At 36.2% G+C, this 24,395-nt stretch overlaps 1 protein-coding gene across 1 annotated transcript in view; it reads right to left on the bottom strand.

Annotated features, from left to right (window-relative positions):
- TEAD1 (TEA domain transcription factor 1) overlaps positions 1–24,395 on the bottom strand; it is a 126,793-nt gene that overhangs the window by 60,523 nt on the left and 41,875 nt on the right. The window lies entirely within an intron of this gene.

The following is a 24,395-nucleotide window of genomic DNA, read 5'->3' as shown; positions in this document are numbered from 1 at the left end:
CCCCTGTGGTCCTGTGATTATAATCCAAGCCCTTGGTGCCCAGTTCATGATTATAGTATTGAGCGAGTAGCAGTTGCATGATCACACATTTTGTACATTCCCTTCTAGTTTCCCACAAACAAAGTCAACAGGGAAGTCGCAATCACATGAGGTCCTCACTTAACAACTCACGTGGTCCTTGTTTAACTATGGCAACTGGGCTTACCAGAACTGCCATTGCTAAGAGGCATGGTCACATGACATCATGGTTTAAGGCCGCATCACTTAGCAATAGCAACTCTGGTCCCAATTGCCATTAGAAACCGAGGACTACCTATATTAAAAAGAGAGAACAATTGCAGATAAAAAGCTGGAAAAAATTCAGACAAAAGCTGTTACAGAGTGAACAAAATTCTGTCACTAAGCATAATCTGATTATTGAAAGTACAATATATATACAATATATAACACTTTATTTATTTTCATGCCTTTGAGTCAGCGTTGACTCCTGGCAACTGCCTGACCACTCTCTTCCAAGTTTTTTTTTTTAACAAGATTTCAGAAGTGGTTTGTCAGTGCCTCCTTCCTAGGGCTGAGAGAGTGACTGGCCCAAGGTCACCCAGCTGCCTTTGGGTCCAATATGGGACTAAAATTTGGGGTCTCCTGGTTTCTAGCAAACTGGCTCTCTACATTTAAATTTAGCTTACAATTAATATTAAATCACATTTTTGGCTTGGCTCTGACCACGTGTTCTAGGATGTCCCTCAGCACTAAAAGAGGTTATATAGCCTGCTAACAAAGGGCTAGATACTACGTTTATGCTGGCATGTGGTTCTCAGTAAGAGAATTCCGAAAAAATTTGACTCCAATCAAGATTAGCAGGAAAGGTTACTGCAAGACTTACATTTTACTGCAGATTCAATTATCCACAGTAAATCAAGTTAACGAGGAGACAAACAGCAAACTTTCAGGCCATATCATTGGTTTAACTTCACTTCTTTGTCTTTCCATCAGAAGGATGTTTTATTATATACAGGAAGTACTTGACTTACAACATTCATTCAGCAACCATTTGAAGTTACAGCAACAATAAAAAGTGACTTACAACCAGTATTCACACTTACAATTGTTGCAGCAACACCACAGTCATGTATCAAAATTCAGGCACTTGGCAACTGGCATGTATTTACAATGGTTGCTGCACCCCAGGGTCATGTGACCGCCATTTGCCACCATTCCAGCCAGCTTCCAACAAGCAAAGTTAATGGGGGAAAACTGGATTCACTTAATGACCTCAGTCATTCACTTAACAACCCTGGCAGAAAAAGTCATAAAGTTGGAAGCAACTCACTTAACAACTGCCTTGCTTAGTAACAGAAATTCTGGTCCCGATCATGATCATAAGTTGAGCACTACCTGTAGAGGCCCATCTCCCAGCTCTTCCCAATCGAGTGTTTCTTAAATTTCTTCCCCTCAGGACTCCTTCCTTCTTCTAAAATTTATTTTCATATATTCCAGCATCACAGAAGATTCCAATTCACGTTTTGGGGCATATATTTTGGGCATCTTATTCATATTTAGGGTTTTTCTTTTCACAGTTGCTTTCTGTTCATGAAGTTGAAATTTTATAATATTATTTTCAATTAAATCTAGCTATTGCTACTGCCGTTCCAAGTGAACTTTTATCTCTCACAATTTTAATTTTTAAATAGTACGGATTTTATCAGAATTCTTTTAAAGTGCTTTGGGAGCATGGCAGAGCAACATAATTTTATCTCTGAATCCTAACTCTAGTTGTTTGAAGATTTTTAGTGTGCATCCCAGTAGTGTTTGGACTGGTGGTGTTTAAGAGATGCTTCTCAGTGGCATCATTTGAAAAGTTATTTTAAGATAACCACTAAGATTAGAGTACAGCATTCAAAAATTTCAGCATCTCAGTCGAAGAGGACTGAACTGTGTAACATCAGAGAAGCAAAAAAAAATAATACTCCCCTTCAAGCATTTATGTGTGTATATTGAGTTGCCACGATGGGGGAGGACGACATTTTAAATCCAAATTAGCAAAAAAGAAATCACTGCAGACAGGTCAACAACGGTTCAAACAGTTTCCTCTGCTAGGTGAGAGACTTGTTATTTAAAAGCCGTGAGCAAAATCTATTTTACGCCTTCAAAAATAGTACAGCATGGGCAGGTGTTAAGCCTTCCCTACAGTGAGTTTTGAAAGTCGTCCCCTTTCTGAGCCTTACGGAAAAGCAGGGACTAAAAGCCGGCGAGATTGGGCAGCCCTTCCCAGCACAGGCTGTGTTTTGTTCAGACAAGCTTACGGCAGAAGGTCATGTGACATGGGCCAAATAAACAGCATCTGGGGATTTTCAATTACAGACCTTCACCCAGCATGCCTGCACTGTAATCTCTACCAGATGAGGCTCAGGCCTCACTATTTTCAATAATTCACACACTGTGTACACATAACATGACAATAAGGGCATTCATGCAACCGCCTGATTCGCACATCAAAGCTCCCAAATGGCCAGCTGTAAGCATGCTTACTGTTGAATAATTCATTCTTTTCACAGGCTTGAAAAAACGCTCAGCAGGACTTGGCAAGCTTGTCTTCTTTCCTGTGCGGTATGCTAAACTCACATTTTGAAAGAAGTACAACCCCATTCTTTTTTTAAAAAAAAAAAAAAAGAGGAAGAAGAAAAAGGAACTGGATATTCAAAAATGTCATGCACATTTGCAAATGGTTGTGTCTGAACCTATGACAACTCTATGTATGTATGTATGTATGTGTGTATATTATAAAGTACAATTTCAACTAACAACCATAGTAATAAGAGAAGGAAAGCAGATACAAAACAACACTGCTTTCTGAGGCAGGTGTTTAAAGAAAAGTTTTTTCCTGAAGGGTTTTCTCCTGTATAAATGAACGTGTACCAAAAATAAAATAAAAAATAAAATAAAAAAATAAAAACAAAACAAACACTGCATTTCCTGGAGCCAAACAATTTTCACGCTGGAGAAAATTAATTTTGATAGATCCATTTATTTTGTTCTATAGCTCTACCTTTAAATAAATACCTCCATTATCCAGGAAGGCAATCACCAAACCATTCCCTTGAAGCCAACCTTCAAAGGTCCAGATTGATCATTTCATTTTCCTCTTTTGCGCTTTATTAGAAGACTTTTATGGGCTTTTAGAGAAAAATTGCGCAGCTATAATTTTAATTGCCAGACAGCATCCTTAAACATGTTTACTGAATTATGACAACTGCTTCCCTGAGCTACCAAAGCAGGCAATCCTTTGCTTCATTATATCAAGTTTTCCTATCTGTCAATCAACCCTAAAACCAGCAGGATCAGCTAGTCACAACCTTCCCTCATAGCAAACACATGCTGCTTACCAGCTGTGGGCTGTGTATTTTTACACCCTTTTCCCTATAGTTCGGAGTGGTTTCCTCTTAATCACAATAATCCCAAAAGTGCTAAAACATATCAATTGTCTTCTAAGCCCTGCCTACAAAAGGCAAATGGGCTTGTCCAGCCACAGCTGATGCTTCATTCAACTGCAAATCGGATTTAGGAGCTACAAGAGATTTAGCATACCTGGAGAAATACCGAGGGGTCACTCTTGAACAGTTAAATCAACTATATCTTTTTGCCATACTGTTTGGTCTTTGGAGGAGGTGGGGTTGTATTTTAATTTTTGTTTGCATTCCTTAGTTGAACTGGGAGGAAACAGGTTTCTTTTACCACTACTGGTCCGATAGTCAAATATATGTTTAATATAACAGTTAGAACAGTGGAACAGTGGAACAACCTGCCTCCAGAAGTGGTGAATGCTCCAACACTGGAAGTTTTAAAAAGAGACTGGGCAGCCATTTGTCTGAAATGGTATAGGGTTTCCTGCCTGAACAGGGGGTTGGACTAGATGACCTCCAAAGTCCCTTCCAACTTCATTGTTGTTGTTGTTATTGTCAGGTTTTTCATTTTGGCAGCACTCATAAAAAAAGTAATGTTAAGTAACAACTATAGTGGTTTTTTTTAATATTATACCAGAATGTTTTCATTTACTGTCCACTTAAGTCATGAAAATTTAATTAGTTACTACGTGAAAGGTTATTTAATAGGATACCACGTAAGCTGATGCAAATTATATGTATTCTCACTGTCCTTTTTGAAAACCATATACTATTTGGAATAAAAACCGTATTAATAGAACAGTTTCTGAAACTAGGAGGGCCAGCCATCATAACCCTTGGCTTTTTCACTTTTTGTGCTCTACCCCTCAAGACAAAATTGCTTGACAACCATAAAAAAAGGAACTTATCACAGAACAGATTTAGAACTCACTTATTCCCAAATTCATGGTGTTTGGCCTCCTTGTTACCTTCTGGGAGGAGGCTCCGTGGTATCCTAAACAGAACATCCAGATTCAGTCACAGTTTTGTTCCATACAGTATTAACCTTGTGAACTCTCAAGCTTCCTCTTTCCGCTATGTATTCAAGATGGACAGTGATTAATATTTATATGTAAGAGTGTAGCTGTATAAGCATGCTGTATATAGCATGTTTATGTGTGTTGTGTATGTGTACAGTTTTTAGAGCAGGCAACAGAATTTCATTTTTAATGTGTGCCAGTGTGCCCACAGTAAAAAATGACAATAAAAATTATCTTACCTAACTTAACAATGTCATTCATCATGATTTTATCATTTGATAAACTTTGTTCTCACTTAAATCCAACCTAGGGTCAGATGTAATTAATCCTAATCTTAATTACTGGAAGCATTCTTTGGGGGGGAAGGGGGGGCTACAAACTATATTTCAATTTAATCTCTCCACTCTTAAGAATAAGATAAAATTGTGGTTTAGGGGCATCTCAGCTTCTATATTCACTGATTTAGATTTTCAATGTTTGTAATAGTATTTGTTTTAAAATTTAAATTAATCAAATCTATCAAACATATACCTATCTGTGGAATAGAACTATATGTTATTCTATTTAGAAATTCATGCAAATGAGTATCTATTTAGTGTTTTCTCACAAGAAAAATGAATTTATACGCTCAACAATACTAAGAATCTGCAAACAGCAATTTGGCACCCCATCTAGAGAACTCCCTCTGTGGGTGTGTTTGTGTGTATATGTGGTTTATATTTGATTTTAGAAAGACCACAGCTACCATTTTTACTGCTATGGTAACTACTAAAATACAAAACATATAATAAGCTGTATTTTACTTTTTAGTAAGTTTTTTATATAGAACATCAACTTAATTTAAGCAAGTTCTCTCCTTTCAAGAATTAGAAGAAAAAACTTCATCTTGGAGAGAAAAGCCTTAAAAATGGATACAATAGACTTGAGTTTTGTCTGTCATGCATGATGGATGAGTTAAGGGGATTAAAGTAAGTATTTGCATCATAATAGGTAAAAATTAGCAAAACACAATTTCATAGTAGGTGGCTTCAGTTCTAATTATTCAACAAGGGAAAAACAGAGGCTCTTCTTTATGAAGAATTATTATTAGCCTATCATTTTCAGCTATAAAAGTTTTCTTATCCAAATCAGTCTTCCCTACTCTGTTCCTCTCCAGATGTGCTGGATTCCAATTCCCATAGCCATAGTGCCCAAGAAAAATGGCATGGGAATTCAATATATCTGGAAAGCAAGATATTTGGGAAGTTTGTTCAACTATTTTATTATCTCTCATAATTAGGTATTAAAAGGATTAAGTGATTATCATACATATGATAATCTAGAAAGTGAACAAATTTATTTCAGTTGCACTGTAGCATAAAGAAAATGCTATGAACATGATTTTGAAATTGTGACATTAGACGGGTGTTCACTCCTGAAAAAAAAGTGAAATATGTACCTTATGTACATACATGTCCATGTGTCACACAGTTGAGAACTCAATATTTTCATGGAATGGAATGGAATGGAATGGAATCTTTATTGTCACTTTAAATGTGCATACATTAATCAGCATATATTAAAATGAAATTTCATTGCATTCAACTCTAAAAAAATACTATTTTGCATATACCCACACACATATATGTCACAGAGAAACATCACAGTCTAGTTTGAATGTATACATATACATGGCGGGGGGAAAAAGAATGGACGGATAGCATAAGGAACAAAGCTGTTACAGAATCTAGTAGTTCTGCTATAAGTACTTCAAAACCTCCTCCCAGAAACAGACTGTGAAGTGGGCATTTGTAGTCTCTAACATAAATTCAATAAAATAGTAAACTACAGATACAGTAAAATACAAACAGAGGAACATATATTTTAGATTAATTCTGTGCTTAAGAATTACAATTAGCACATCATTTTGCAGAAGGGTAAACCTACAGAGATTATGTTAAGAAAACAATCACATAATTTTTATATGAAAATATTTATATAAGCTATTTTTTTTCTTCAATTCAATTTTGAGACTGCCTGTACTAGTCCCTGCATTGCCACCATCGTAGGGCTGGGGAAGAGTGACTGGCTCAAGGTCAACAAGCTCGCTTTGTGCCTAAGGTGGAACTAGAACTCACATTTTCTCAGTTATTAGCCTGATGCCTTACCCACTACACCAAACTGAATTAATAATATCAGAAATCATTAATTACATTAATGCTACTATCCAATATGCCTGCTGGGCCTTTAGCTTCCAATGAGACTTAATTCTCAATAGAAATGCCTCTCAGCACATCTTCCTCTCCCCACACAATTCAGATATAAAGTGTACCTTTCTTAAGGGAAGTTATTTTTAGCAGTTTTATGTCTTCCATTTTGTTAAATCCAACAAGCCAAGCAGCAACATACTTAAAATAAATGTCTAAAAATTATAAGATTTTTGTTCTTGTTTTTCTTTTATGACTATTACCTGTGCATCATTTTGTAAAAATACAGGAATGGTGATTCAAAGGTATAACAGTAATACAGTAATACAGTGATTCGAAGATATAACAGCAATTCAGCAAAGAGCTTTGCCATTCAAACACAGACTTCATTTACACTGCTAATGGCCAGAAAGAGTTTTAGAAAGAGATGATCCTTTTATATAAGAATAAAAAATAATTAAAATCAAATGTTGGACTCATCACACAAAAAATATTAGACCCATAGAATTCTAATTCTATGATCATTAGAATGCATTTTTCTATGCCTCAAACCCTTCAATTTAACATTAATTACATGGGGCATATCCCCACTAATGGATGCAGAGAGGTATCTGATTTTGCCTAGTATTGTGCAAGGACTTTAGATTCAGATTACACACAATGATAATTTCAAGGGCCAAGTGGAAAGTATGTCACCAGTGAAGGGAGGTTATGTTCCCAAACTCTAACCTTGTTTTCTCAAAAGCTAAAAAGAGAATACTTTGTTCTGCCATTAGTATGGCTTAGGCAAATATATATGAAATATATGTTTAGAATGAAGACACTTGGGTATTTTCCTGTATATAAAGGATTTGGAGAAATGTGAATGACAATACCATTTTTAAAAAAAAAATGCCACAAAAATTTCAGGACATTACAGTGGATAAGAAGATAACTTTAATCTTTGTTCAACTATGAAATAAGGAAAATGGGATGAATATGATTTACTGGGGGATGTTAATAAATGCAATATATGAGATAAGAAAAAGTTGAGCACAGATATAGTTCAATCCCACTTGGAAGCCTGATAATAATAGGTCTTGGCATGATGGTGCAACACTTATGATAGCTCCAGATTAGAGATGGGTGAAATAAAGAGGTTTCTTTCACTTCTATATACAACTCTGAAACAACAACTGAAAAAAGGCTATACACATTGGTTTAGTTTTCAGAAAGACAGTTGTATTTGCCTTTTGCCACCAATAAAAAGGAGGAGGAGAAAGTAGCCTTCTGATATCTTACAAACTGACAAATTTAGTGCATAATTTTGTGGATCACTACTTCATCATGAGCTTCTCTCTCCCTCCCTCCCTCCCTCCCCACAGCCTACATTTACCTCTTCCCAATTTCTAATATTCAGGCAGAAATTTGGACAAGAGCTAGCTTTCTTGGCTTGATGGCAAGTACACTTTTCTCAGATCTAGAACCCTGAATTTGCACAGCTAGATGTGCAAACTTTATAGGGTTTTCTTGCAGACTTTCTGCCTGAACACATTTGGCAGAACACATACATATTTGGTTTCTTTCCATTGAACTCATGTGATCCTGGCCCAAATTTTCAAGCACTAAGTCTACAAAAGTTCCGTATATAAATGAATCTAATACAAATAAGAGAAGATACAAAGTAGGGAGGAAAAAAAGGATGCCCAGTTTAGTTTCTGCTTAGACTGTCTGTCAGGAACCACTTCTTTATGTTTTTGTAAGCTCATGCTTGTGAAATCATTACCTAGGCCTTTCTGCTGGCCTGTTTTTCTGTTGACTTCTCACATTAATACTAACAAGCAATGTGACAATGCATCTATAGACATAGCTTTCTCTCCAGATTGCCCTTCTTCTATTTACATAAAATATGAATGTATAAAAAGTACATATATCTTATTTTGAGATATAAACCACCATGTTGAGTGGTTTATATCTCAACATAATGTGATATGATAGTACTAATGTTAAGATTGAATTGCTAGGATGCTTGCTTATCTCTATAGCTGCTCAACGTGCCATAGAAACAGGAGGGGAAAGAAACGGGAGTTTCAGGAAACCATCCATGGCCTTTGAGAACCAAGGTCATCCAGTGCAGCTGTCTAGCAGAGAATGTTGAATTCACCAGCCGGAGGGTTGACAACTAGCTTGGCATGCAAGTACGTATTTTTGTATTTGGGGGCAGAGAGGCAATTTATGAAGGCAGAACAAGAAGCAGTAGATGGAAACTTATGAGCAACCATAGAAAAAGAGGAGTCCAATAACTCTTGTGGTGTCTCAAGAAATGTCTCAAAGGCACGATACAATTCACTGAATGAGCAGTCAAGAGTAATGTTACTCCATAGATGGTGTATCTCTCTTTCAACTCACATTCTCTTCAACACAGCCCTCAAAGCCCTGGCTTTAGCTTCAGATCTTGACAAGAACAACTGATATTTCAAGATGAGCAAATAATTCCATTTCAAAGATTTAGAAAAACTCTGTGATGGTGATGAGAAGAAAGCTGTGATAGGATCAAGAACAGACAATGGAATGCCCATAGCAATCATGTTTGCTACAGCTAACCTGGAATTAAATGCAAGCTACCCTTCAAGCAGACATTTACACATACATTTGTTGATCCAGTTATATAGTTCCTCTCACCTTTACTTTTATAAGTTTTTTGTTGTTGTTTCTATAATGTTCCAAGACACAACTCTCAATTGTCTTTACTTCACAGACTGGATAACTGTTGCAACACTCAAGCTTGCTCATGTGTTTTAAAATTAACTCAAACAAGTATATCAACAGAAATAATGCAGTCAAAACTGAAATAACATTTTGTCCATTTTATCTTTTCACAAAAAGGAAACAGACTTTCTCTGCAACCTCAAGTGAGGGGTTTCTATCTAGAGCAGTCTAAGAAGATAAATGTATGAAGACAAGATCCTAAATTCTTTTCACCCTTTTCAAGAACAAGGATATATATTCATTATGAAAGTTACTATAAAAATGTTTGTAACCAAGTCACATTGGGAGCTACCTTAAACAGAGTTAGCACATAGTTCCATTTTGTAAAGTATTTATTGCATGAATAGAAGTGACTACTGGATCAACAGTGCAGGATGGAGTTGTTATTTTTCTCAGATCCTAGAATTCTAACTTGCAAACCATGTGCTTTGTTGCTGAACTAGCTTGCCTTCTCAAACACTAGAATTATTTTCAACCAGGCATTTTATTGCTTTGGGTTCTACAATCAAGCTCAACTTAAGTGACATAGCCATCACCATAGCTCATGCAATCTTCTTATTTTAAAGCAACAAGGGTATTTTTTTAACCTATTGTGTTTTTAATAAATGAGTCCCATATTTCATTATACAGTACATCCATACAAGTTCTATAGGCAATCTACTCATAGGTACCAAGTGCAATCAGGTCTTCAATCCATTGAGTGAAAGAAGCCATACAATTATCCTTCCAATGCTGCAATATTTATTTATTAAGAAACTTTATATGACCGTCCACTCACTTTCAGTGACTTGAGGTGTCTTACAAAAAATAAAAACCCAATATACGTTGACAACAAACTATCAAACAAGCCACATGATAAACTCCATCCCACTCCATCCCAGTTCCCCAGGACTATTGGCAAAACCAGGTCTTCAGGGCCTTGTGAAAGAGTGTCAAAATGGGAAACAGTCTAATCTCTGCAGCGATGATGTTCCCAAGAGAGGGAGCCACTATGGAGAAGGCCCTTCTTCTGGCTCCTGCCAGGTATACCTCATTAAGGGAAGAGACCCACAACGGAACCATAGTGGCACACTGGTTAGAATGCAGTATTGCAGGCTAACTCTGCATTCCCACTGCCAAGAGTTCGATCCTGACTGGCTCAAGGTTGACTCAGTCTTCAATATGCTGATTCTGTAAACCAGGGCGTTTCAACCAGTGGTACGGGTACCACCTGTGGTACATTGGCACCTGGCAGGTGGTACGTGACCATTCTAGAAAAGTGGTAGCAGGGGAGGGGAATGAGCTGAACCGGTGGCAGCACCGCACAAGCCTGAGTGAGAGATGGCTGAGCTGCAGGGCTCTCAGGGCTCAGCGGAAGCACCAGAATCAGTGCTGCTTTCCAGCTGATTGGTGCTTCTTCGGGGCTGTCAGGGCTCAGTGGAAGTGCCAGGACCAGTGCCAAGCTCCAGCTGGGCCCAGAAGAAGCGCCGATCAACTGGAATGTTGCAGTATCTCCAGGGTCTTGTGATTTACATTCAGATGCTTGGCAACTGATTCATATTTATGACGGTCACAGTGTCCCAGGGTCATGTGAAGTGACCAAAACCTGCCGCAACCACCCAGCAGATGGGGGGGAATAAAAACCAAAAAAAACCCACCCCACCCCCGCTGCCAATCCTCAACAGAAATGCTCACAACAATGAAAACCTTGGACAGGAGGAAGAGCACCGCCAGGTGAGCAGGCAGGTGTCTTGCTCAGCTGTGGCTTGGGGGGCACTTTTTTCAAGGCCATTGTAACTTCGAACAGTCACTAAGCGAACTGTTTTAAGTCGAGGACTACTTGTACTTTATCACTTTTTTCCATTTTGGGGGGGGGTCATCATGTTTTTGACACCTTGCTAGGTGACTGGTGGTACTCGGATGTTGCCATATCCTAAAAGTGGTACAATGGGTGAAAAGGTTGAAAAGCCCTGCTGTAAACTGCTTAGAGAGGGCTGTGAAGTGGTATATAAGTCCTATTGTTATTGCTATTATCTGATTGTTTCTATTCCCTTCCTGTAAGGAATCACTTACACTGTCCAATTCTCAAATTCCAAATGCTTGATATATAGTTCAACAGAATAATATTCTCTGAAAATTTTAAGTTTTGTTGCACAATTATATTTATATAATCCATTACTTTCTCCCAAAACTTAGTAAGTGTAGGAGATTGTGCTTCTTTAAAACATTGTCCTTATTGTGTCTCCGGCAAAATGCCATTTTTGATAGTCCTCTTCTATACACATGTAATAGAGTCCTAAACATTCTAAATATTATTTTTTATTGTAAAGATTTTAATTTCAGTATACTGTCCCATTGTCTAGGCAATCTAGGGAGCTCTGATTCTTTATTCCATTCATATCATATTTATAAAACACTTCTTCTATTTATATTTATAAAACATGATAGTTATGTAAATATATTACAAACATATATGTACTTGAATAACAATTGCATTAGATAACAATATATAGAATTGAAATTATTTATTGTTAAAATAATACATTATACTTATTAAAATTTATTAAAAGCATCTATGTTTTTTCTTTTTTTTGATAATATATATATATATATCATTATCTTTATGTTTTGCTTTTTGCTTTTTTGTCATTTTAATAAACAATAAATATAAATATAAAAAGACAACAAAGGTCTCTTTCAAAATTGGTTTTCTTACCGCAGTGGTTTTTTTTTTTAATTGCAGACTGATTTAAATATTAGAATCTACTCTAAGCTTCTTTTCAGGAACTTCTATTAAAAACACTTTTAATAAAATCTTCAAATTTCAGGCCATATTCATATTTACAAATAACAAACATAGTAGTTTATTTTCTGGGGAAAAATCAAGTTGATGGTGATTAACTAAGGAGAAACTTCCTGACAGTTAGAACAATTAACCAGTGAAACAACCTGCCTCCAGAAACGGTGAATGCTCCAACACTGGAAGTTTTTAAGAAGAGACTGGACAGCCAGTTGTCTGAAATGGTATAGGGTTTCCTGCCTGAGCAGGGGGTTGGACTAGATGACCTCCAAGGTCCCTTCCAACTTTATTATTATTATGACACTTTGATATATCTGCTTATTAATCTGCTCTAATGTTAAGCCACACATGTTACTATCAAAAAGACATATTAAATCCTTGCTTATAGTAGGATGTACTTCAGCCTTGTTAGAGAATATATATTAAGTTTCAGACTTCAAAATTCTTAAAACAGTATAGCTTCATTATCTCGTAATGGTTTCATCCAAAGAAACTGTGAAATACTTGTGGAGAACATATTGCCCTATTTTGCATACAATATTAGCCTATTCTTAGTGCTGTCTACTTATCTAAAATATTGAGAACTAACATTCTAGTTTTTGAAGGGAAACAAAAAAAATCACCCAGAATCAAAGGAAACAAATATCTCCAGAGCATAAATTATTAATAATTTCACAAGTTAGAATTAGAGGCTGAAATATATACATCCACCTACAACTTTAACCAGCATAATGGTAGCCACACCAATTATATCAAATAAGAAAAATAATTTGAATTTTAACTTTACCAATTGAATCAACCACTTCACTTCTTTGGACATAATACAGTACACTGATTTGGGCTTATCAGCTCCTTCATTGTTTTCTCTCGGTTGTTTGTGAGGAACAGAGGAATTTAAAGTAACAAGAGTTTGTAATCATGCTAAGAGTAGTGCTAAGAGAAGGGAGAATGTATGGACACACTTAAAATCAACACATCTAACTACAACAACATTATCCCCAAATCAGGCCAGTATCACTACATTTCAGCAATCCTTCTCCCAAATAACTGTTGTCAGACTTAAGGAAATCATGTAATGCCCTTGTGTCACGTCTTTTGTCTTATTAGGGAACAATTGGAAGAGAGAGTAAGGGACAACTGCTTTCAAGTGCCCAGCCCTCTTTCCTCGTAACATTGTATTCTGCCCTACATCTTTTATTGAAAACAAGCTATTCTGGATAATACAAAGAGAAGATTTCAAACGACACCTTTGTCAAGCTAGACTGCTTTGAACCAATATAAAATCATTTGTGATATGGCCTGAACCAACTGAATCTACCACTCTTCAGCCCAAAGGACCTGGAAGCAGGTTTTAGTTAATATATTTAATGGATTGCAAACCAAATAGGGATGACCAATCCTAGTGAAATTATTTTATAATAAAGAATTAAATCAACAATTAAAATTGGGACATGAATGGATTTTTGGGTGGGGGGTGCCTTCAAGTCAATGTTGACTCCTGGTGACTACCTGGATTAGTCCTTGCAGATCTTGGCAAGATTTTTGGAAGTGATTTTTCTCTGCCTTCTTGGGGATGAGGCCATCCCCTTCTTGGGGATGAGGCCATCTAGTTGGCCTCATGCCTAATGTGGAAACAGTCTATTCATTTCTAGTCTGGTGCCTTAACCACTACTCCAAAATGGATGTCTTGAATTGAATGCAGAAACAATTAAGAAACAACTTATTATCAACATCCGCTGAAATTAATTTTCAGCCAAAGGCAAAGAATTCCTCAAAAGTACTTCTTTGACAGCCAACACTGAACAAAGCTATTGTTTTAATGTTGCATACATGGGGGAAAAAGGAAGGTAAAGCAGGTAAGGCAGTGGCCCCCAACATTTTGGGCACCAGGGACTGGTTCCATGGAGAGAGGTTTTTCCGCAGACTGGAAGGGGCGTGATTTAATGTGTTTCCTGCATCCTGCGGATCGGGCTTTGCTTGTTTGGTGGACTGGTTTCTGGCATGCTGCGGATCGGTGCTGATCCACAGACCGGGGATTGGTGACCCTGGTGTAAGGGATTAGGGAGAGATATGAGTAAAACATATGTGGCAATATATCACTGTTGGTGCTGCTATCAAGCTTCTAGTGGTTATCACAGTAGGAGAAGACATAAAGCTTCTTGTATTCTATAGTTACACTGAGGTAGTATTGCTCTCTAGCTATGATGGAAAGATTAATTAGAAAGCCACTTTTGTGAGCATACTGATAATTTAAAGATTGACATATAGAGAGCTATATTGGTTCAGACCACAAGTTAAGCATTCCTCACTGAAGAATAGCCAGAAAAATCTCTCACTGGAATGTATTAGGATAGCTCTCTTGTACTGTCATTTCCCAGAAATCAGTATTTAAATCAAGTTCCTATGGTTCAGGCATTATCTCCTTTTATTCCAGGCTAAAGAATCTCAATTGCTTTTGTTTTGGGGGAACTGCTCCTTTGCTCAATCATTTTGATTGCCCATTTTGGACTTTACTAGTTCTTTCTTAAGTTGTGGTGCCTACGAGCATCTCACAATATTCCAAGCATAGCTTCCCTACATATTTTATTGCTATATCAGCAATTCTATTTTCAGCCCCATCCTAATAATTTTAAGGATGTGTTTTGCCTTTTCCTGCCTCTCCTCACACATCCCTTCCACTTTTAAAGTGGCAGCTATATGCTGAGCTGACATTTTGATTGAGCTCTCTACCGTGATTCAAACATCCCTTGCCTTATCAATCACAGAGAGCTCACGTCCCATTAATGTACAGGTGAACTTTGAATTCCTAGTACTAACAGGCATCACCTTGCATTTATTTACAATGAATGTACAATGAATGTCATTTGCCATTTAAAGTCCATTATTTTTGTTAAGAAAAATCACAATCACTTTTTGATTCCAGCATATTAAGCAGTTTGGTACTGTACCATTAAAAAAATTGCCACACAACATTCAACTCTTAACTCTAATTCATTTATGTGCAAATGAAAAATTATTGGCCCTAACCACTATTTCTGGTGAACCATGCTTGGTATATCTTACCAGCATGAATAGTGACTATTCCTATTTTCTGTTTTTTTAATAAGTTACCAATCCATGACAGCACTTAATTTCTTAACCCAGGGCAACTGAATTAGATCAGGAAGATTTGGTGGAGACTGTCTCAAAGGCTTTTTGAAAATTCAAAAATATAATATCTATTGGGATACCCTTGTTCATGTGCTTTCCATCTCAAAACTTCAGGAAGCTAGTGAGACAAGACAGCTTAACAGAAACCACATAGTTTGCCTTTCAGCAAACTCATTCCTCTGGGCTTAACTTCCCTTTAAGAATACCTTCAACCAAATCCTCCAGAACAGATGTTAAGTTATCTGCCCTATACTTCTCTTTATTTCTTATTAAAAATTAGAGTCACTCTATTTTCCAAACCTTCAAAAAATACCAAAGTTTGTACAATTTTAGTGAAAAGACCAACACCTTCTAGTGAATAGAGAAGCAGAACCAGGAATTTATTCTTAACTTGCCAATTTGGCTTATCACTTCAATTCTCATTATAAGTAGTCCTTGGTTAATGATGGTAAGTGGAACTGGAATTTCCGTTGCTAAGTGATATGGCCATAAAGTGGTGTCACGTAACCACATTGCATAGCAATGGCAATCCCATTGCCATCGTTAAATGAGGATCACAGATGGTTGGGGTTTTTTTTATTGCTTTTAAAATGAGAACAAAAAAGAAAAAAACTGAAAGGAGCAAAATACATGTGCTTAAAAACAAGCGAGAAAAATATAACAGAAAATAATTAAAGTATAATATGCCATTACAAGTCAACAGCTACAGTTTTACATATAACTATCTAATGTAACATTATGCATATACCATATATATTATACTTACATAATTGTCATGCTTTTTCTAACCTACTGTATTTTGTATAACCGATTCCCATTTTTCCTTATACATATCCATACAAAGTCTACATCTATAGGCAATCACTCACAGGTACCAAGTTTAATCAGGTTTTCAATCCCTTGAGTAAATGGGGTTATATATTTAACTTTCCAATGCTTCAGTATTAGTCTTTCAGTCACAGTAAGGGTACAAAGAATCCATTTGCATTGTCCGGTTGTCAAATTCCATGAACTAGGTATGTAAATCAAGAGAATATTATCCTCTGAAAATTTTAACTTTTTTCTTCACAGAATCACATTTATAAAGTCCACTACTTTCTCCCAAACCTTGGTAAATATAAGATATTATAAAAACATGTGTTTTAAAAAAGCATTGTCCTTAATATATTTCCAACAACATGCTGTCCTACACAATCCTTTTCTATTCAAAAAATGGTGTCCAGTAAATTCTAAATATTATTTTTTTGTTGTGTAAGTCAGAGTTTAAAAACCACTGACATTCTTGCTGTAGAAATTAAGACTCTAGGCCAGGGGTCTCCAAACTTGTGGAGACTTGTGGACTTTAACTCCCAGAATTCCTCAGCCAGTCATGCTGTCAATTTCAACTCCCAGAATTTCTAACCAGTCATGCGTTGACCTCACTCCCAGAATTCCTAAACCAGGGTTTCTGGCTGGGGAATTCTGGGAGTTGAAGTCTACAAGTCTTAAAGTTGCTAAATTTGGAGATCCCCGGTCTAGGCAATATAGGAATCTCTTATTGTTTATTCTACTCACTATTTGCATATCAAAATAATTTATTCCTAAGAAATATTTATAAAAATGAATAATAGGGGTTTTTTTTAGTTTATAGTTGTTCCAGTGTCTCAGAAGGTGAAAATGTTGCTGGTCCAAACTATGTTGTTAGCAAGTGTGGTAGCTGTAAATATTGCCCTTGGGTTACATCTGATTTATCTCTTAACACAGCATATATTAAAACTTCATCTCCATTATCTATCAATTGATCCAAAGACAATATCCCCACTTTCATCCATTTTTTCCATCTTTTTGGTATGGGAAAAGGATTACATTCCATAGCTTTCTAATTGACAGAACTGTTTCCAGAGATACTAGAGTTCTACTGTATTTAGATCCTAATACAGTCCATCCAACCAAAGATGCTATAAACATATAATTCAAAGTTACCTGAATCAGAAAATTAATACCAGATTATTGGTTTACAATATTTAATACTTAACAATAAGTAAGTTTGATGATACAGATTCAGATTCAGAAAATGAATTATCCCCCATTATTTGATAATTGTAAAGATATTTTTGGAATTGAAGAACCCTACTGAAATTTTCTAAACAAAGAACTGATTTGCTGAAAATATATTCCAGAGATAGTTCAACAGAAGTTCCTCTCAGAATATAAACTAATTTGGGAATGATATTTATTTTGAGAGCATTCATTTTGCCAAAAGGGTGAGATTTAATGACTCCCATCTATCAATATCTGAAGAAACCACTTTATATATTTTATTTGTATTACAATTACTGAGTTATAGATTTTAGTAAGCACATATCAACTATTTGGAACGGACATATCAATGGATTCAGTACAAATATGGAATTGATATTCCTTATATGGATAGGTAACCAAATTTTCACTTATTGGCATCTGATTTGTTGTAGTTAATAGAATATCCTGCTATTTTACTAAAGGCATCTATGATTTGCATCAACACTGCAATAAGAATGTGAGCTTTACAAATAAACAGAAGAATGCCATCTGCAAATAATATCAGTTAATGTTCAACTGAATTGTGTATTACTCCATTAATCTCCCTATGTTGTCTAACAACACAAGCCAAAACTTCCACACAAATATCAAAAAGTAAGGGTGAAAGTGGTTGTCCTTGCCTAGTTCCTCTAAATAATGGGAAAGTAGCAGAAAACATACCATTAACCTTTACTTGAAATGTGGGTGGCTCATATAATATCTTGGTTTATTTTATGAATTTCCAAGTAAATCCAAGCCTGTTTAGTATAGCAAACATTTCCTGTCTATATATTTCATCAAAAGCATTTTTAGCATCTAACAATAAAATTACAAATTAGTCTTTATTTTTTTATTAAAGTCTATTAAATCTACAGCTAACATAATATTGACTGCTGCTTGCCTAGTTTTTTAAACCCTGCTTGATCATTCTTAATAACAAGCAGTATCACATGCTGGATTCTATTTGCTAGCACTGCTGTTAAGATCTGTGTATCAACATTAATCAGTAAGACTGGATGACAATTAGCACATTAAATATGATCTTTACCTAATTTTGGTATGTTGCAATATAAGCCTGGTCAAATGCCTCTGACAATATTTCCTTAACAAGTATCTCATTGTACAATTGACACCAAAAGATCTACAAATGCTTTATATTCCACTATAAGAAATCCATCCAATCCTAGTATTTTACCACTTGACATTTTAAAAATTACTTGTTTCATCTTTACCTCCGATAGTGGAGAAAATAAAAGTTACTATTGTATATCATCTAGTGTAGTAGGTCTGTATCATCATTCAATATATTCCTTAGTTTGCTCAATTCTGAAAATTGACAATTTGTATCTTTTGAGGTTGTATATATTTCATCTCTTCCATGTCTTATAGTAGGAATCAGTGCCCTATTTTTCTTCTGCTCTAAGCCAAAATTTTACCAGGGTTTTCACCATTCTCCCAATATCTCTACTGTAAATATATTAGCATAAATTCTGTCTTAAGCAAGTTCCAGGTGGCTTACAAGCAGGCTGGAAGGCAAATAAGGCACAGTGCAAGCACATGCCAGCAGTCATTGTTGCAAAGTAGGGAAGGATGTGTGAGCAGCCCATGAATCATGGTGCAAGCACAACAGAGCTGAGGATGGTTATTGTCAGATGAAGGAGGGTTCACAAGAGACCTGCAAGTAGTAGCATGAGTGAAGGATGGATAGTGTGTACTGCTGCGGGCAGGGGACCTATCAGAGCAACTTGTGACTTTTCCTGCCGGCTTCCCCCATTGACTTTGTTTGTGGAAAGCCAGCAGAAGGAAGATCGCACATGGTGATCACATGATGTGATAACTGCAACTGTTGTACGTTCATGCCAATTGCCAAGCCCCCAGATTGCAATCACATGCTCTTGGAAATGCTATAATGGCCAGATTTTTGAGGCTCGGTCATAAGTTTCCTTTTTCAGTGATGTCATAACTTTGAAAGGTCACTGAAAGCAAAAACTATCCTTTGATTTGTGTCATTTTGTCCAAACTTCCTTCTGAAAAAGTGAGCTTATGCACTATACTAAATCCCATACTAAACCTTCCTAATTTTGTCTCAGTTTCTGTGCTATTTCTTCATCCCTCTTTTTTATGTGCCACCAAGCCAGGGTCAGCTAATAGCAACCACATAGATAGACCTTCTCCAGAATGAACTGTTCCTAATCTGGCCCTTCAGGTCTTCAAATAGTACACAGACTGTTATAGTTGAACTCATTTCCTTGTTGTCATAGTCACACTTTCCTTCCAACTTCTCAGCATTATGGATTTCTCCAGAGAAGTAGGTCTCCATTTAATGCAGGGGTGTCAAACTGCCGGCCATGGGCCGGTTTCATCATACCAGAGCCGTGCCCACCCCATTGCCAGCAATGGCAAAAAAGCTCCAATACGTTGCGCAATGTCACGAGTTTGACATGCCTGATTTAATGTGTCCAAACTGAGATAATTTAGGTTTAGTCATTTGTGCTTCACATGAAAATCCCAGATTGATTTGTTTAATGATCCATCTCAGGAGTCATCTTCAACACCAACATTCAAAAGCATCAGTATTCTGTCTACCCTGATTTTAATCTTTGAAGAAGTAGTCACATCCTGACATCTGATCAACTTTTCAAAAGCCTTCATTGCTACTGTACGAAGTGCTAGTCTGTGGCATATTTCTTGACTGCTGGTTTCTTTCCTGTTGATAGTTGATCTTAAAAAACAGCATTACCTACCAAATTACCTAGATGGCACATGATGTCCATAGCATTTGTATCAGGGAGGCTACTCATTATGTGTATTACACTTTCTTTTGTCTGTGCTTTTTAATGATATATTTGTATATTTGACTGCTAGGAACCTCCCTATTCAGGGACTATATCTCTGCAAAAAACTGGGAGTCCTTTCTAAGAGCTCCTCTCCCTCTCTCTCAGCTTGATATTCTAGCAGTTTCATTCTTAATGACTTAATGAGGCATCATAATTGTAGTGGGATGCTGCTACCTCACCTCAAAGGCCTTTGCCACCATTCATTGTTTCTTCCTATTCCTCCAAATCAGCTATCAAAGCTTTAAAGGAGTAAATATGCTCCTTGGGAGCAAAGAGCTCATTGCTCCAGACTGAGCAGTGTCATATATATATGGCACTCAGTCTATTTATACTGAATACCCCAACATCCCTGATGGCTCTTTGATTGCAGTTATTTGGCAGGATTTATTTGGATGAGAATCAAGTTCCTTAGAGTATCATAGGCAGATACTTTCTGGCCTCCTTGTCCTGCTTCTGAAACTGCAAAGATGTTTAACTTGAAGTTAAAGGAGTATAAGGAAGTAAGCAAAATGTGTGAGTATAGTTCTACACACCATTCCAATAAGCATCAGCAAATAAAAGCTTTAATATAATAAGAGGCAGTTATACTATTTGCAATCTATTATTCAATTAATCCCTTTTGAGCCTGCCCAGTTTTTCACTCAATTAAATTGAAATACATAACCAGAAACTAGAACATTAAAAATTTGACTTATTCACAAACACTTTTTATCAATAATCTTTGACAATTTGAAGAGAGTCAATTGAAATCTTGCCTGTGGCTTTACTATCAAGCTAAGCACTGAGAAATATCAGATTTCTTTATAAAGTATCTGCCTAAACTTACCTGTACACTTCAGCAAGTTTTACTTTCTTAACTTTGAATGTCAAGTTCACGCAGTGGTGAAATGAAAAGGCATGCACATTAAACATGATTTTAATCAAATCATGTTTTTTAAGGCGAACACTAACATTGCTGGTGCTACAGTAACATGTCTGCTCCAGTTTTAAAGCATACTAAAAATACATAAATATTTTCAAATTGTTAAAATAAAATTGATATGTGGATAGCTTTGTTTTAGTTTTTGGCATAAATAAGAACTGACATTATGAATTAATTACATCTTTGTAGTGATAGATGCATCAAAATTTCTAGAACTGTCTTTCAGCCTTTGTCTTTACACATTACACCATGTTCACCATATTAAGCATCTTAATGTTTATTTTTTATTTTATTTATTTGTATTCCCCCCTTTAATATTTTTACAAATAACTCACTGTGGCAAATATATCTAACAAACCCTCCCCCTCCTATTTTCCCCATAACAAAATACCACTTGCAACTAAGGTTAACTGAGGAAAAAAAACTCTGAGTGTGGACATTTTTATGTGTTCCATTATTTAAACCCTACTCATGCAGCTGTTTCCATAGTTTATAAATGTTTCATTTAAAATATAATCATTTTCACATTGGTACCCCATTTACTTCCTCTTACCACTATTCTGACTGGATAGAGTCTAATGTAATCTACACCGTCTGGTCAATTATAACATGGACGCTGGGGACCAATTAATACCATCTATAAAAGCCTGAATCATTCTGTCAATTAACTAGAACTAACTATGTCATCAGATATATTACTAGTGAGCAAGTCTATTTGGTTGCAATATGTCTTGGAGGAGTGCAGTATCAAATGAATCGCAATTGACTTGGACAACTGCTAGCATAATTTCAGAAGATGAAAAGACAAATGGGGTAGTTATTAGTGGTCCCCTGAGGAATTACGGCCAATTGTAATGTGCTAAGCCTGCACTAGCAGGTGCCCTCAGCACAAATCAGGAAGAGGGTTAAATCAATATTTTCAATTTCTTTGGATCAATTCAGTGTTTGAACAAGATGGAAACTTGTTAGCAATTGGCAGAATGTGTAAATGAAAAGTCAAACTTATTATTTGTTAAAAGGGAACGGGTGCACTGCATCATGCCCTTGGCACAAAGTAATGCTTTCATGATCTACTTGCTTGGGCATTCGCTGAGAATCAAGCAGTTCTTAAATTTTAATAGAGTGCAAAAGGTTAGTTGTATACACGTTGACAATTCAAGAGCTTTAAAAATGATTGAAGTGTCAATAGGAATGTTTTTGAGGTGTGACAACAGAACAGTTATTAATGATTAGTGCAAGAACCAGCAAGAAAATGAAATGCTTGTCTGCTTTAAAGAAAAAAAAGAGTCCTACTAGGAACACAGCATAATAACTTAAATACTTTTCTACAGGGAATGGAATTGAAATAAGAGAAGTTTTCTTTCTTTACCAGTAAAACTTTATAAGCAAGACCATGCGTTCACATAATCCCTTAAGGACTTTTACAACTGTAACTCCTAAGGCTGTGAAATCAGTTAATTAATTTTGCTTTAAATTAAAAATTGACCCCAAGAGTACAAATGAGCATCACATTCTGATAAATGGTAACCAACCCAAATTCTGAACAGCTGTTCAGAATTTGGGTTGGTTACCATTTATCAGAATGTGATGCTCATTTGTACTCTTGGTCTCATTAGCACCGTTCACTTTCTATGAAGTGGGAATACATCAATTTATTTATGATTTCATTAATGTGTCATTTTATTTTGTATCTCATTTCAAAGATCTAACAAGATCTGATTAGGTATAGGAAAATAAAATTTACTTATTTACTGCAAATTTTAAATATGATGCATTATAGAATGAGGTTTCCCCCACTTCTTTTGGAGTCATCTATTTTTCCAGCTAGGAAACACAAAATGACAAAAGTAGATATATGAAAGGAACCATGGCTTTCATCATGGAAAAACAAAACAAAAACAAAATTAAGCATTTTTGTGCACTAAAGTGATTCACAAAGAGTTCAGGTGTTCCCAGTGTAACTCAAAGCTGTATTAATTAGAGTCTGTCTTCTCAAATGCATAATGAATTATTCTCAGTTGACAAATATCAAGATGTGTCTCAATTTAATGAAAAGCAATAAGTTGGATCTTGAATTGTACATGATAGAACACTGCAAAGGCACTTTTGACTGTGTTGGACTTAAATGGCAATTGCTGCTGATTTACCTACCTTGCTGCAGCCCAACTGCCTTCAATATAAGGTCTAAAAGTTTGGGGAAATTTCCCCATAAGTATGATGGGTGTTAATGATGCTGTAATCATCAACCAAGTGAGAGCAACTAATAGACCTATTTCCAACCATTAAAGGAAAGATTGTTTACATTCATAGATGGTAACTCTAGGTCTCACATTTGTCAAAAACTTTTTAAAAAACCCAATTAAATTCAAAGGTTGTAAATGTAAATGTTAGTTGTAAAGAAACCAAAGCCACCCAATTTTTTTAAAAAAACAACAGTTTTTTTAATGGACATATAAATAAGGCTTAATTCCAAGCTTAAAGCTTGCACAGCATGGTGAAACATAGTGTTTCTTTAGTTAAACAAACATTCCCCTGAGTAATTTGGACCTAATAATTTCAACCTTTGCCAGAATCAGTCATCTGTCAGGTACTGGAAAAAATGACTAAAATAATTAGTGTTTCAGCCAGTAAACACAAAATGCAACATAGACATTGCCTCAAGAGTGATTATGCATTGATGCTTCAGAATGTTGGTCATTTTCAGAATGTTTCTTCAGGACCATCCAAAGAAGATACAGAGGGACATGGGAAGGTGTTCTAAGTCAAGTTAGATCACTGGTCCATCTAGCCTGCTATTGGTGTCATGAGAATGCACATGTTTTCTGGACAGCTGTTTTAAATTTGCATAGAGCAGTTTTGGATGCAGAACTATTGATTCACACTCAGCACCAAAAATTGATCAATGGCAATTATATAAGTGTGATCAACTTTAAATATGATATTCCAATAGGGAAGAAATGCAGCCAGAAGAACAAAATGGAGGGGAAGGGTAGGGAGAGAGAAAAAATCTGTGTTCCACTAACCTTCAAAATGTTTTCTGCCTTTCTACTTGTTAAACTGCAAGACAGCCACACATTTCACTAATTAAACAAAGATTTAATTTAATTAAACAAAGATGAAACAGACTATCTAGACCCATACCAGTCGGGCTTCAGGCCGGGACACAGCACGGAAACGGCATTGGTCACGTTGGTTAATGATCTCTGGAGGGCCCGGGACAGGGGTTATTCCTCTGTCCTTGTTCTTTTGGACCTCTCAGCGGCTTTTGATACCGTGGACCACGGTATCATGCTGCGGCGTCTCGGTGAGTTAG

Source organism: Protobothrops mucrosquamatus, unplaced genomic scaffold (assembly GCF_001527695.2).
Source record: "Protobothrops mucrosquamatus isolate PMUCROS unplaced genomic scaffold, P.Mucros_1.0 scaffold1047, whole genome shotgun sequence".
Taxonomy (NCBI): domain Eukaryota; kingdom Metazoa; phylum Chordata; class Lepidosauria; order Squamata; family Viperidae; genus Protobothrops; species Protobothrops mucrosquamatus.
This window is presented reverse-complemented; position numbering and strand designations above follow the sequence as displayed.